Source organism: Amia ocellicauda, chromosome 1, assembly GCF_036373705.1.
Source record: "Amia ocellicauda isolate fAmiCal2 chromosome 1, fAmiCal2.hap1, whole genome shotgun sequence".
NCBI classification, from domain to species: domain Eukaryota; kingdom Metazoa; phylum Chordata; class Actinopteri; order Amiiformes; family Amiidae; genus Amia; species Amia ocellicauda.
The window spans coordinates 7,297,456-7,314,316 of NC_089850.1; the positions used below are offsets into that span (position 1 = coordinate 7,297,456).

The 16,861-nt window shown below is 41.3% G+C and overlaps 1 long non-coding RNA gene across 1 annotated transcript; it reads left to right on the forward strand.

Annotated features, from left to right (window-relative positions):
- Positions 1–3,921: 3,921 nt before the first annotated feature.
- LOC136759690 (uncharacterized) lies at positions 3,922–7,010 on the forward strand. Its single transcript, XR_010820099.1, has 3 exons — positions 3,922–4,007; positions 5,894–5,985; positions 6,824–7,010. It is a non-coding gene; the product is annotated as an uncharacterized LOC136759690 (long non-coding RNA).
- The last annotated feature ends 9,851 nt before the right edge of the window (positions 7,011–16,861 follow it).

Below are 16,861 nucleotides of genomic sequence, written 5' to 3' on the forward strand. Positions count from 1 at the left end.
AGAAGGGGGACCTTGCGGCACTGCAGGATTTCAGTCCTTCACGGCGTAGTGTGTTACCAATTGTTTTCTTGGTGACTATGGTCCCAGCTCCCTTGAGATCATTAACAAGATCATCCCGTGTAGTTCTGGGCTGATTCCTCACCGTTCTCATGATCATTGAAACTCCACGAGGTGAGATCTTGCATGGAGCCCCAGACCGAGGGAGACTGAAAGTTATTTTGTGTTTCTTCCATTTGCGAATAATCGCACCAACTGTTGTCACCTTCACTCCAAGCTGCTTGGCGATGGTCTTGTAGCCCATTCCAGCCTTGTGTAGGTCTACAATCTTGTCCCTGACATCCTTGGACAGCTCTTTGGTCTTGGCCATGGTGGAGAGTTTGGAATCTGATTGATTGATTGCTTCTGTGGACAGGTGTCTTTTATACAGGTAACGAGCTGAGATTAGGAGCACTCCCTTTAAGAGAGTGCTCCTAATCTCAGCTCGTTACCTGTATAAAAGACACCTGGGAGCCAGAAATCTTGCTGATTGATAGGGGATCAAATACTTATTTCCCTCTGCAAAGAGGAGTGGGACAAAATCCCTCCTGAGATGTGTGCAAACCTGGTGGCCAACTACAAGAAACATCTGACCTCTGTGATTGCCAACAAGGGTTTTGCCACCAAGTACTAAGTCGAAGGGGTCAAATACTTATTTCCCTCATTAACATGCAAATCAATTTATAACTTTTTTGAAATGCACTTTTCTGGATTTTTTTGTTATTCTGTCTCTCACTGTTAAAATACACCTACCATTAAAATTATAGACTGATCATTTCTTTGTCAGTGGGCAAACGTACAAAATCAGCAGGGGATCAAATATTTTTTTCCCTCACTGTATATTTGACTAACGTTAAAAGAAAGCTAAGTCTTAAACTGGTTTTCAGTTCTATGTTTACTATATGATATGCCTTTGGACTGCGTGGTGGATGTTTGCTGGATATAGGTATGAATGGGGTTGTTCAAGTTTATGCTGGAGCAGTACGGGTAAAGCAGGAAGTGTTATTACAGGAAGTTTAATTGTAGCGAGAGAGAAAAACACACGTGTAACGTAGGTCAATTACAAACACGTTATTAGACAAAAGAGTTTGCATCCAGACTAATTATTATTAAAAGAAGGATCTCCTCACCACCTCCAAACCCAATCATTACAATAGGATGCATTAGAACTCAACGGTTCCCAACCCTGGTCCGTAGGACCCCCTACGCTGGTGATGTTTGTTCCAACCGAGCTCTCAGTTACTTAAGTGAACCTTAATTGAATTCATCTGCTTAGATTTTACTTTTTCAATTTTGTAATAGAAAAGTTGGTTCTTTAATACATTCTTTATATGATTCTATACTTAACTTAAAACTCCTTTTGTTTAAAATAATTGAAAGGCTCTGATTGAGGGAATTAATAATTCAATTAAGTAATCAAGAGCTCGGTTGGAACACAAACCAGCAGGGTATAGGGTCCTCCAAGACCAGTATTAGGCACTGTTATAACTGACACTGCTGCCCTGCCCTTGCTCAGTTTTTATGGTGGGCATCTCAAACTTTGCACTTATTGCCTTGTAAATGTTGGACCTCAAGATGTCTCTCAACAACAGACATATCAGAGTGGTGTTTGTGATGAACACTACCAATGTATTATACAACACATAATTTGTGCTTTGCTACAATAACAGATTATTTGAAATATAGGTACAACTTCTACATACCAAATTGAGCCCTCCACGATGTGGAGTATGTTTTAAAGTAGCTGCAATGCAGTCCTTGGTCTTCAAACTGTTTATCTCTGCTTCGTTGAAGGCTTCTAAAACAATGGCAAAAGACAAAGACAAAGCAAAATCAAAAACATAGGTAAATTTAGCCTTCTGGTACCGGAAGACTGGAGAGGTATGTAGAGGATGTACGGAGAGGTCAGGGTCTGAAGGTAGCTTGGTGCAGTCTGGTCGAGACAGCGGTAGGTGAGAGTCAATGTCTTGAACTGGATGTGTCCCGGGACCGGGAGCCAGTATAGGGAGCGTAGCAGTGGAGTAGCATGTGCGAACCAAAGTTCAATAGATTGGTCATATTCTATTGTATTCTCTCTCTGTCGGCCGAAGACTGTCAGAGAGACCACTAAAACAGATGTCTCTGAAAAACACGGAGATGAAGATATTGCTTCTGGAGACCCCTTTTATAATCTTTAAAGACAAATTGATTTACTCTTACCTTTAGAGCACTCAGGTTGTTGACAGAACTGTCATCAGGTATCATGAATGGAAAGAGAGAGAAACTGTTGATTGAACTTGAGTACAGAACTAAACATATTAATGTTAACAGATATTTTAATCGCATGATTTACAACTACTCAAAACACATTCCATACCTGCTAGTCATAGTGTATTAATACAGAGCAAGAAACAGCAATTGTATTTCAAACCAAGGAGAGATTGTGCAAAGTACAGTACATTTAATCAGAAACATTTTCAGTTTGTGTTGAATTAACTATTAATTTATATCTTAAGTATCTCCAAGAACTTAGGTACATTGGGCACTCAAATATGTTAAAGCATCCCCACAAAAACAAATGGATATGCTATTTGTGGGACCCAAAGTAATGTTGGCCACGTTAATTAGGGATGGGCGGATCAATCCAAAGTATCGATACTTCCAATCGTGACGTTTCATTTTTGAGAATCGATCCTCACATCACAATATCGATACCAGGTGGTGACAGAGTGAAGCAGAGCTCTCTGACAGACGCCTTTCACAAAGGCAGGCATTATCCAGGTATCTAAGTGATAATTATATTATTTTAATCATTTGAACAGAAATCAGTTAATACTTTTTATTTCTTGAGGAGCATAATATTACAGTGGGTTCATGTACATATACTCTAATACTCCGATAAGGTTAATACGGCTATGTAAAAAGTAATGTAAATACCTTTATCTGATATCTTTAATCTGGGTCTTAATAGCAGTAACACACCAAGATTTCTGCCCAACACTTTGATTAATCTGGGCATGTTATCAGCTTTGTCAGATTTCTGTCTGTTTTATAAAGGCGTTCATGTCTGACTACGTAAGCGGCGCCAGGTCCTGTATAAAGAGAAACCCCACTATTTCACCGATCCCGTGTAAACAAGTTTTTTTTGTGTCATCGCGGTATTGCTGTGCATGTAAACACTTCAGTCCAATTATTGCCATGACCAGATTTTTTCCGGTCGGAGTTTTGTTCTGCATGTAAACGCACTCAATAGGCTGCTAGATTGGACACATTTTCAAACAATATCTGAATGCATTATATCAATGTTGTGGAAAAACTGATATGCATTGCTCAGGATTTCTAAAACATAGATTATATTTTATAAAATGTGACCGTTTCGAAACTAAAGAGCTCAGGTTGCTAATACCTTCAGGAATGATCTGGTGAATATAACTCTTATGCCAGCCAGAACAATTGAACGTGTGTTTTATAATTGCTGTTATTAAACAGGAAACAAAAAGAGAAGATACATATATAATATAATTTTTGATGTCTGCATTTACCAATTTTCACTGTAGAAATCACAAAGTATCGGTATCGGTATTGGTATTGGGATACTAGCCTTCGTATTACTTGGTATCGGATCGAAAAGAAAATCAGTGGTATCGCCCATCCCTAATGTTAATGGTCTCTATTAGGCATAGTGATGGACACTAGACAGTGCGCACCCCCCCACACACACTCTGATGTATTATTTTTATTCTGATGTATTATTTTATTGTTTTTACTTTGTTGAGTCATAACCTGATATATATTCTTGTGCAATAACAACTGTAATATTGTAGTAGGTTAATTTATGGTTATAAGGAGTAAGGCTCACACAGGCACCTTGGACAGCGTATGGGGTCCTTTGGGTTAGGCTCAGGACTGTGCACACGTCACTCAGAAGACGTAAACTGCTTGCTGTATGTAGCCTCAACGTTGCTGATGTGCTTGTGTTTCCGTATTTACAGGTGAGCAAAAGTGGCGAAAAGATGTATAAACGTGGTGGCACAAATGTATAGTGTAAGATTAACGGACTATCAGGAATGCAGATATGAGATTTATATCGGAGTTTTGCAAGTTAAATGAGATAGCGTGTCGCGTTAAACAGAACAGAAGACGTAAACAGTCTGCTGTATGTAGCAACGGAAAATAAAGGAACCGAATTTTAAACTTATGCACTCCTGGAAGTCCCTTTTCCAAATGTGCAACATATTATTTTCCTCTTAAATGTAACAAAGATTCAATGAGGTTACTATGCAATACTTATAAAGTTATACCTATGTTTTAACTATTTTATTGTAAGTATTATTCATGGGGTAAAATCGTTTAAGTTATATAGCCTATTCTTGGGTGTGGGCTGAGGGTGAGTCGTATGTCTGTCTTTGAGGATGGGGGGTCTTGCTCTTGTGTTGTGTGGGTTGTGCATTTGGTCACTATACACCAGTTAGCCATAACATTATGACTACTGACAGGTGAAGTGAATAACACTGATAATCTCATTATCATGGCACCTGTCAGTGGGTGGGATATATTAAGCAGCAAGTGAACATTTTGCCCTCAAAGTTGACATGTTAGAAGCAGGAAAAATGGGCAAGCGTAAGGATCTGAGCGACTTTGACGAGGGCCAAATTGTGATGGCTAGACGACTGGGTCAGAGCATCTCCAAAACTGCAGCTCTTGTGGGGTGTTCCCGGTCTGCAGTGGTCAGTACCTATAAAAAGTGGTCCAAGGAAGGAAAAGCGGAGAACCGGTGACAGGGTCATGGGCGGCCAAGGCTCATTGATGCATGTGGGGAGTGAAGGCTGGCCCGTGTGGTCCGATCCAACAGACGAGCTACTGTAGCTCAAATTGCTGAAAAAGTGAATGCAGGTTCTGATAGAAAGGTGTCAGAACACACAGTGCATCACAGTTTGTTGCGTATGGGGCTGCGTAGCCGCAGACCAGTCAGGGTGTAGTTTGCCCATAACAGCGGTGGGGGATGAAGAGGCGGGACACGTTTTCTATTGGGAGGACTCTAGATTAATTAAAAAAAAAATGTTTTGTGTTTTTCTTTTTGCATTTGTGTTCCTCCTTTTCATTTTGTGTTCTCACTTTATTTTTGTGTTTTTCTTTTTGCATTTGTGTTCTTCCTTTTGCTTTTGCGTTCTGCTTTTTGTTTTTGTGTTCTCTTTTTGCATTTGTTTTTCTTTTTGAAATTGCATTCTGCTTTTTGTGTTTTTCTTTTTGCAATTGTGTTTCTTTTTGCAGTTGCAGTTTTCTTTTTGTGTTTGTGTTTTGCACTTCAGGGCCACCGGGGCCACCTGCCTTGTCTATAGTATGGATGTTTAATTAAAAATAAGTTAACCTGTTGTTATTAGTTTAAACTGAATGAAGAGTAAACAAAGAATGTGAATATATTTTTTTAAATGTTTTTCTTATTAAAGTATATTAATCTCAGTTCAAGGGTGAAGTGAAAAACATGGAGGACACCATAGTGCATGAATGGCAACTACAATAAATAAAAGTAAAGGTTGTATTTATTTGCAGAAACCTTAATACATATGTAGTGGACCACTGTCTAATTATTCAAAAAGTGCAACAAACACCTTATGTCTAATTGCTTTAAAATAACAAACAAAAACAGTAAGCATCATAACACTGCACTTAAATAAAACTGACATCTGCCTTTTAAGCAGTTTGCTACCTAATTCAAAATAAAGAACAATGTTCCTGAACTGCGTAACGTTAAACTTATGAACAATTCTGGTATTTTTATACCAGAATATCATATTTATACAATTTTTGCCTCTGTCATCCTTGCCCTCCATTTCTCCATATAGTCTTGATAACTCCCCTGTTCACTCTTCTGTTTCAGGTTAAATAAGATGTCTACTGGTAATCTTGTGGAATGTCCAAACGGCAACTGGAATGGTGGAAATCCAATGGCTTCATGTTTTGTAGTTATAGGTGTGTACCACCTTTGCCAACGAGGCCTTCCAGTTCGTTTTCTGTTCTTTAGTGAGGGTTCTCAACATCCCCAGAAGTGTTCTGTTGAACCTCTCGACCTGTCCATTTCCCTAGATGTGGTAGGGCATGGTGCGTGAGCCTTGAGCACTTGATGGGGGTGCGACTTGACAGCTGACCCACCTTATTTGATGAGACACACATTGGTCATTTCTGAGATATTGTGGTTGGAGTGGGCTTAATTTACAGTGGTGCAGTAGATTGTTTTAAAGCCCTGCACAGGCCTCAAATCTAGGCCCTAGCCCGGCCCTGGCCCGAGACGCTCAGGCCCCAGCCCGGCCTTTGTCCAACAGCTCATCACAATCTCGGCCCGAGTCCGACTGGAACGTGTTTTTTTTTTTTTTTTTTCCATTACACAGCCTATACTACTGTTGCAGCCATTAAAATAATTCAGTTTTGTTTTTAATGGCAAAGTAGTTATTTATTTTCATTTCTTTATTAAGCTAATTTAGAAAAATGTTTGGAGCATTTTTTGTTTGTTAATGTGACGACCAAGCGGCCAGCGGCCGACAGTGAGTTGATCACGTTTTATCAATTTAGCCTCTCAAATCAACACTTGACTTGCATACAATAAAATCCATAGATATAAAACACTTCAAGCATATCACACAATGTTAGTTTAAATGTTTATTATCACCACCACAGTAAAAAGGCATTTTTGACAAGCTGACCAGGCTGCTCTGCTGCTCGCAACAGGCGTGCGGGAAAACGAACGAATAGGCTGTACGATCTAAACAGTGGAGGTTTCAGTCCAGTCATGTTTCTTCTCTAACTCTTCCAGCTGCGCTGAAGACACGCTGCTGCCGCTGCCACTGACGGGAACACTAAACACCGTGCACCGGTCTGCACAGGCGCGGTAGCTCTTGTGTTGTCCGTGGGAAACCTGTGTGCGTGTGTGCGTGAGCAGACTGTCATGCGTGTCAGTGTGATAGGTTATAAAATGTTTTTCTGTCTTTGTTTTACCATCATCAACTTCTCATAGTTTCTTTTAATTAATTAATGTCTATTGTTTATTTTAATTTATGTCTAAAATATAAAAAGAAGGAGGAGCCTAAAACAAGCCCGATGCCCGGCCTGTGTGTGAACTATGATATGAAAATTGGCCAAAGCCCAGCCCAAGGGGTGTAAATAAGTCGGGGCCCGTCGGGCTCGGGCTGAAATGCAGGGCTCTGATATATATATATATATACACTCACCTAAAGGATTATTAGGAACATCATACTAATACTGTGTTTGACCCCCTTTCGCCTTCAGAAATGCCTTAATTCTACGTGGCATTGATTCAACAAGGTGCTGAAAGCATTCTTTAGAAATGTTGGCCCATATTGATAGGATAGCATCTTGCAGTTGATGGAGATTTGTGGGATGCACATCCAGGGCACGAAGCTCCCGTTCCACCACATCCCAAAGATGCTCTATTGGGTTGAGATCTGGTGACTGTGGGGGCCACTGTTTAGTACAGTGAACTCATTGTCATGTTCAAGAAACCAATTTGAAATGATTCGACCTTTGTGACATGGTGCATTATCCTGCTGGAAGTAGCCATCAGAGGATGGGTACATGGTGGTCATAAAGGGATGGACATGGTCAGAAACAATGCTCAGGTAGGCTGTGGCATTTAAACGATGCCCAATTGGCACTAAGGGGCCTCAAGTGTGCCAAGAAAACATCCCCCACACCATTACACCACCACCACCAGCCTGCACAGTGGTAGCAAGGCATGATGGATCCATGTTCTCATTCTGTTTACGCCAAATTCTGACTCTACCATCTGAATGTCTCAACAGAAATCGAGACTCATCAGACCAGGCAACATTTTTCCAGTCTTCAACTGTCCAATTTTGGTGAGCTTGTGCAAATTGTAGCCTCTTTTTCCTATTTGTAGTGGAGATGAGTGGTACCCAGTGCGGTCTTCTGCTGTTGTAGCCCATCTGCCTCAAGGTTGTACGTGTTGTGGCTTCACAAATGCTTTGCTGCATACCTCGGTTGTAACGAGTGGTTATTTCAGTCAAAGTTGCTCTTCTATCAGCTTGAATCAGTTGGCCCATTCTCCTCTGACCTCTAGCATCAACAAGGCATTTTCGCCCACAGGACTGCCGCATACTGGATGTTTTTCCCTTTTCACACCATTCTTTGTAAACCCTAGAAATGGTTGTGCATGAAAATCCCAGTAACTGAGCAGATTGTGAAATACTCAGACCGGCCCGTCTGGCACCAACAACCATGCCACGCTCAAAATTGCTTAAATCACCTTTCTTTCCCATTGAGACATTCAGTTTGGAGTTCAGGAGATTGTCTTGACCAGGACCACACCCCTAAATGCATTGAAGCAACTGCCATGTGATTGGTTGGTTAGATAATTGCATTAATGAGAAATTGAACAGGTGTTCCTAATAATCCTTTAGGTGAGTGTACATGTCTGACATGGTCTACAAAGGATTTAATGTGGGCCATATTGTTATCCAGGTAAGGTTGGCATCTCATCTCAGACCGGTCAAGCATTCTTCCAAATTTCTTTGAAACTCTGCTGGTTCTGAATGAAGGCGAAAAGAAATTCTAACCCATTCATACCAACCCCAAAGCGTGATGAATGCTGTGAGGGGGCAACTTTCATTATCCATAAACCCTTGTTGGTAGGCCTTGCCTTGATCAAGGACAGAAAACCAGGAACTTACGCTCAAACTATCCACCAGGTCTTGTTTTCGTGGAATCTGCAAAGGTCCTCCTGTTCAATGCACGGTAATCACAGCAAAGTCTGAGCCCTCCCTCCATAGGATAAAGGTGATCCCTCAGAATAACTTTGTAACTAAGGGGACAAGTGGACCCAAGCCATGCCAGGAAAATGTCCCCCACAGCATAACAGAGCCTTCAAACCACCTTGCAGTAGGGGTCAAGTAGTCAGGCCTGTAGCGTTCTCTTGCTGTTGCCACACATGCACTCGCCCACTTGTTGAGAATATGGTGAAGGATGACTCATCCCACCATATAATCTCTGTAGATCAGTGCCTATGGTATTTACACCACTGAACTCTCCAATGTGGATTTGTCTATGTAATGAAGGGTTTATGCACTGCCATCTTGATCCTAAATTGAGGTCATCTGATCTTTTATACATGATTATACATTTTATACTGATTTTTATACATGCCACAGAGCATAATAGGATGTTAATTGCTTAATTGTATCATGCAACATATTGACGGGAGGCAGGACAAGAGGCCAGACCAGGTTTCCGTAGCGAGAGCTTGTTGTATGTGGTTCATGATGTCCCAGTGAATGGAGGTAATATTGGGTCAGTGGAGACAGGGATGGATTGAAAGTCAAATAGCTCAGAGAGAGAGCATCCACTTTAATGTTTTGGAACCAGCACAATAGGTAACGTAAATAAGAAGCATTTAAAAAACAAAGCCCAGCGTGCCTGATGGGGGTTTAATCACTTTGCAGAACTAATGTACTAAGGTTACGATGGTCTGTGAGAACCAGAAAAAGATCCTGGGATCCCCCAACCAATGCCTCCACTCCTCAAAGGCGAGTTTAATGGCAAGGAGCTCCTGGTTGCCAATATCGTAATTCTGCTCCGCAATGGAAAGTTTCTTGGAGACAAAAGCACAGGGGTGTAGTTTTGGTGGGGAGCAATGAAGTTGTGACAGAACTGCCCCTACTCCACTTTCCGATGCATCCACCTCCACCATAAGGGATATAGAGGGATCTGGGTGATTTAAGATGGGTGTGGTGGTGAAGAGGTTTTTGAGCCGGGCAAAGGCATCTGTAGCAGCAGCAGTCCAGGTCAGGGTGCGCACAGATCCCTTCAGCAGCGAGGTCATGGGAGCAACCACAGAACTGAAGTCCTGGATAAAGCGCCTGTAAAAATTGGCAAAGCCCAGGAATCTCTGTAAATCCTTGATGGTCCGTGTTTGGGGCAAGTCTGCAACAGCTCCCACTTTCTCCTAGTCCATGTGTACAGTAGTCCCTCAGCGTCTAGGATGTAACTGAGGAAACCGATGCGCTGGCGGTTTAACTCACATTTCTCGGCTTTCACGTACAGTTTGTTTTGCCACAAGCACTGCAGAACCTGACGTCCTAGGTGATGTGTTCAGAGAGGGTTGGTGAATAGATCAAGATATCGTCTATATACAGTGAGGGGGAAAAAGTATTTGATCCCCTGCTGACTTTGTACATTTGCCCACTGACAAAGAAATGATCAGTCTATAATTTTAATGGTAGGTGTATTTTAACAGTGAGAGACAGAATAACAAAAAAATCCAGAAAAACGCATTTCAAAAAAGTTATAAATTGATTTGCATGTTAATGAGGGAAATAAGTATTTGACCCCTTCGACTTAGTACTTGGTGGCAAAACCCTTGTTGGCAATCACAGAGGTCAGATGTTTCTTGTAGTTGGCCACCAGGTTTGCACACATCTCAGGAGGGATTTTGTCCCACTCCTCTTTGCAGATCCTCTCCAAGTCATTAAGGTTTCGAGGCTGACGTTTGGCAACTCAAACCTTCAGCTCCCTCCACAGATTTTCTATGGGATTAAGGTCTGGAGACTGGCTAGGCCACTCCAGGACCTTAATGTGCTTTTTCTTGAGCCACTCCTTTGTTGCCTTGGCTGTGTGTTTTGGGTCATTTTCATGCTGGAATACCCATCCACGACCCATTTTCAATGCCCTGGCTGAGGGAAGGAGGTTCTCACCCAAGATTTGACAGAACATGGCCCCGTCCATCGTCCCTTTGATGCAGTGCAGTTGTCCTGTCCCCTTAGCAGAAAAACACCCCCAAAGCATAATGTTTCCATCTCCATGTTTGACGGTGGGGATGGTGTTCTTGGGGTCATAGGCAGCATTCCTCCTCCTCCAAACACGGCGAGTTGAGTTGCCAAAGAGCTCGATTTTGGTCTCATCTGACCACAACACTTTCACCCAGTTCTCCTCTGAATCATTCAGATGTTCATTGGCAAACTTCAGACTGGCCTGTACATGTGCTTTCTTGAGCAGGGGGACCTTGCGGGCGCTGCAGGATTTCAGTCCTTCACGGCGTAGTGTGTTACCAATTGTTTTCTTGGTGACTATGGTCCCAGCTGCCTTAAGATCATTAACAAGATCCTCCCGTGTAGTTCTGGGCTGATTCCTCACCGTTCTCCCTTTAAGAGAGTGCTCCTAATCTCAGCTCGTTACCTGTATAAAAGACACCTGGGAGCCAGAAATCTTGCTGATTGATAGGGGATCAAATACTTATTTCCCTCATTAACATGCAAATCAATTTATAACTTTTTTTAAATGTGTTTTTCTGGATTTTTTTGTTGTTATTTTGGCTCTCACTGTTAAAATACACCTACCATTAAAATTATAGACTGATCATTTCTTTGTCAGTGGGCAAACGTACAAAATCAGCAGGGGATCAAATACTTTTTTCCCTCACTGTATATATATACATATCATTTAGACGTTTACAAAAGCAGTTTTACTAAGCTGTCACATACACTCTTAGAACAAATGTGTTAAAAACAACACATGATGTATTGTTTTCTAACACATTACTGAGTGTGATTAAAGGCATAATATTTTGTGTTCAAATTAACACAGGTTGTGTGTAGGAATATTAGCACAAATAATGTGTTCTTTCATTAACACAGTAAATTGTTGGTTTTATTACTCTTTTCAGCCTTCATGCTAAGCGTTTGCATTTGGTGCAGACCCAACACAGCACATCTCCCAGTCAACACCATCGCTACAGTCAAGCATGATGGTGGCGGCATCATGTTATGGGGATGCTTATTGTTGTGGACCAAGGGCCAGATGTTAAAAAAAAAAACAGGAACAGGTGTCCAGAAAAACGTAGTCTATTCATAGTCACTGGTTATGAAAAACGTCCATAAGGAATAACAGTTTCTAACAAAACTCAGTCCACAGTCCACTGTACCATCCTACCCACTCCAGCACCATCTTCCCCACTGACTCCTTAGTCCCGCTTTTCTACTATAGTTCACTTAGCCCTGCCTCCTGGACCAAACCATTAGACAATCATGGTAGCAAGAAAAAAGAGAAATTACACAACCCCATGCATTGCCAAGATAATTTTACATAAACATAACAACTTATAATAAAATAGTTTGAGGGAACAACCCTAACCTATGAACTAAGGAAACTACATTCCACACCAAAACCTTAACCTTAAGGAAGGGACTTTAGAGACCTAGGTCTCCAAAGTCCCTTCCTAACATGGCCTCTGTAACCCTCCACTGCCTTCCCCAAGATGACCGCTCCACCACCTCACCCTAGGTAAGCCTTTGTTTGGGAGGGTTTTTTCAAGCATCTTTAACCGAGGGATTAGCCTGCTCCACCACACTTATGCTCAGCAGGGACTGGAAAGCTTGTTATGAGTGAAGAAAAAATTGATGGAATCAAAGTACAGGTAAATACTACAGGATAACCTGTTTTAGTCTGCAAAAGACTTATAACGTGGGTGTAAATTCACCTTTCAGCAAGACAATGGTCCAAATCACAAGGCCAGAGCTAAACTGAAGTGGCTAAAGAATACGAAAGTAAATGTCCTTAAGTGGCCCAGTCAAAGTCCTGACTTGAATCCTATTGAGAATCTGTGGAAAGACTCTGTCCATAAGTGATCCTCAAGACACTTGAGAAAGCATGAACAAATCTTCCAAGAAGAATGAGCAAAAGATGATGTGCAAAGTTGGAAGAGACTTACCCAAAAATACTTGTGATTGCTGCCAAAGGTGCTTCCACCTTCCACCAAAATTTTTTTCCCTTTAACTTTTGCTGACATTTACTGTAACTTATTTAAGCCTTAGAAGTCTTACATTTTAACATTCAAAATGAATAAAAACAAAATGTGTATGCACCATTTTGTAATTTCAAAAAAATGGGAAAACACAGGAAGGGTTTAAATACTTTTCTAGGCACTGTTTATGTATTCTGTAACCTACCAGAAAAACAAAAGATGGTGGCAGCGGTCATGCTGCTCGGACCTCAAAGTGACATTCGCACTAATCTGTGCGGATTTGTTACAATATAAACGACAAATTGTTAACATATAAACAAATTATGTTTACATTTTGTACCTAGGTTGTTTTTCCTTTAGTGCTTTTGTTCCGTTTGGTTATCTATAGAAGTAAATGTTTTCATTTCCGTTTGGACAAAAGTTGATATGGTAACAACATTTGTCATTCTGGAATATATCAAAAACAAAGCCACATTAACAATCTGACTCCACCAAAACACCAACGAGATGAAAATCTGCACATATATCAAGTATTCGGTGACACTTTACAATGAGCTCATGAATTAATATATGAATACCATAAGATTTAAACATCAATACATCATGGACATCATCTGAGTTCTGATGTTGAGCACATGAATTATGTTACCTTATTGTAAAGTGTTACCAAATACTTGGAATATGGGCAGATTTTGATCTTGTCAGTGTTTTGGTGGAGTCAGAAAAAACTATGAAAACTCAAAATCATGAATATATTATTTGACTACTTTTCCCTGTGTTGGGAATATGGTATTTGCGACTTCTGACTTTTGTGTGTGGAGTGTCTCATATTTCATTTTGCCTTTGGCAAACATTTAATGCATCAATGATCAATTATCACATTGCAGCAGCATTTAGAACAAGTCACAGGTCATTCATTTTGTCATTGCTCCTTAACATTTGGATGGCTAGTGATCTGCTTACATGGTATGTTATGCTGATGGAAAAGCTAACTGCTGATTCAGATTGAAAATAAGTTTGATGATTCTTAATAGGTAGTGTGCTGCATGGATTGAGGTCACACACAAGCATCACTCGAGTATGAAATAAACAATGAATAACATCCATAACACACCTCTACCTTCCGTCTCTTGTCCTCGTCCTCTTTTCTACACCCAACGGTTATGCTTTGTTTGTTATATATATTTGTCATATTTTATGGGCCCTTTGATATTCTGGGGCCCTAGGCGACCGCCTAGTCTGCCTGCAACCCAGTGCAGGGTGAGAGGCTTCCGAAGACAGGACTATTATGTTAGGGTTTAGTGGCAGCAGGGGTTAACTGCTTGCACTTTAAGGACTGTCGGAAAGGGGGTCATGACCATAAAGGACATGGCTGGTTGACGGCAGTCGTAAAGGAAACCAAAATTATACGAGTTGTATGGTAAACAAAATAATATATTTTGCCTTTTTTTTTTTAGTTAATCTTGTTTCTATTTCACATTAATTGAAGTTAAGTCAATAAAGCTGCTGTGTTTGTTATAGTAAATAGATTGAAGGATAGGTGATATATTCAAGGAATTTGAGGAATTCCCTTAATTTCATTGTGCCAAATGGATCTAGTTAGGTGTCGATTTGTGGCATTTAGCCAAAAGGTGCAAAAGTTGCTGTAGAGAAACAGGTAGTTAGAAGACAGATGAGAGAGATAATTTGTTGTTTCTACTTTCAGACAGTTTTAGGATTCATAATCTTGTTTCTATTTTGCTTTAATTGAAGTTAATCTTGTTTCTAGTTATCCTTCAATTTGGAAGCACTGCCCAAGGGTTTCTGCACACTTCCTAGGAACCCAATCGAAACATCACTGTTATGAAAGCTGCCATTGGACCATGTGCCCATCACTCAAACAGGTCCCTTCCCACTTCCTGTTAGGATAAAAGGTGACTTCTGCACAGGATCTTGCTCTTTTGCCTCTTCACTGGACCCGAGATGTAAGACTCTCTGTGTTCTGTTTGCAATTGCTATGACAAACCTTGCGGTTTCGGTTGCCTGGCTTTACTTATATTGTTGTTCACCACCGACCGTTTCACTACAGATTGTTTCTGTCTTGTGTCTGTATTAGTTATTTAATATAGCTAATCCCGTTTCTGTTCCAGAGGTCTGGGTGTGCCTAGGTTCAGTTTAGGTTTCACAAGTAGAGCATTTTAAAAATATATAGTCGTGTTAATATAGTGCATTGTATTATCCGACTGCTTGCTGTGTTGGCTCTTTGTCCCAGACCCTGGACCCACGTCACCCAGTGTCCCCGACATAGATGGTGTGGTTAAGCCTACGGGCCTATGCAGCGCTGTTCTGTCCGGCAGCAAGATTGCATGTGGTTGGTGTTGCAGTGCCCCCGTGTCCCCATTACCATTGCCGGGTGGAGATGCACTTACAGCGGCCAGTCCCACTAGGCGCTCCACTTGTCGCAGCGGTGTCCCAGTTGCTGTGTGGCTCTCGATACTCGCACTGACCGGCGCCCGCACTGTATGCTTCTGGTAGCGCATATGTGTGGTGCTCGGCAAGAGGGAGACCCCACTCCTCCTCTTGCCCCCGCTGCTGTGCCACTTGCAGCCATCGCACCTCAACAGGGAATACTTGCAGGATGGAGGCACCACGTCTCCTACACATGGCCTGATGCACCACAGGTCCTGCACACTAATTCCACATCTACAGTGACGCAATATGCTAGTGCCCTGAATCCACCCGTGTTTTTTTTTTTTACGGAATCTACTTTGCTCTGTATTGTCAATGTCCTATTGTGTATTTTACGAATAACGGAGGAATGCATCTCCATTGCACTTTAAATAAACAATTTAATAAATAAAGAACCGTAATCGTTAATTACTTGCAGGATGGTATGTGTGTGTGTGTGTGTGTGTATATATATATATATACTGTACAGGTGGTTCTTCAACGTTACCAACATCATGGAATTATGCTCACAGCCAAGAAATGTGAACTGTTTTGGCGTAAGGTGAGATACCTGGGATATCTTAAGAACGGTACACCATGGACCCAGCAGAAATTTCCCCAGTCCAAGCCCTGAAAGCAAAGCACCCAGCTACATTAGGAGAACTGAGGAAAATACTGGGACTCATCTCCTATTATCACCCTTATGTGCATGATTTTTCCCATCAGGCCAAACCCCTCTATGAACTGCTTTCTATCCCAAAACAATCTCGAGCCCTGCATTTCAGCCCGAGCCCAATTTTCACGTCATAGTTCACACGTGGGCTGGGCATCGGGCCTGTTTAAGGCTCCTCCTCCTTTTTATATTTTAGACATTAATTAATTAAAAGAAACTATGAGAAGTTGATGATGGTAAAACAAAGGCAGAAAGACGTTTTATAACCTATCACACTGACACGCATGACAGTCTGCTCACGCACACATGCACACAGGTTTCCCACGGACAACACGAGAGCTACCGTGCCTGTGCAGACCGGTGCACGGTGTTTAGTGTTCCCGTCAGCGGCAGCGGCAGCAGCGTGTCTTCAGCGCAGCTGGAAGAGTTAGAGAAGAAACATGACTGGACTGAAACCTCCACTGTGGATGCTGTGCTTGTTCTCCACGATGCTCTGTAAGAGAGGCTATCTTGTTTTATGTTTGATTGGACTTTATTTTCATTAGTCTAACTGTTGGAAAGTATTGGAAATCAGAATGGCCATGTTCTGTGGTGACGCCTTGATTTTTGAGGTAAGGTAAGATAACCTGCGTGTTTTATTTTATTTGTTTAGATCGTACAGCCTGTTTGTTCGTTTTTCCGCATGCCGTTGTGAGCAGCAGAGCAGCCTGGTCAGCTTGTCAAAAATGCCTTTTTACTGTGGTGGTGATAAACATGTAAACATTGTGTGATATGCTTGAAGTGTTTTATATCTATGGATTTTATTGTAGGCAAGTCAAGTGTTGATTTGAGAGGCTAAATTGATCAAACGTGATCAACTCACTGTCGGCCGCTGGCCGCTTGGTCGTCACATTAAAAAACAAAAACTTTAATTTAACAAACAAAAAATACTCCAAACATTTTTCTAAATTAACTTAATAAAGAAATGAAAATAAATAACT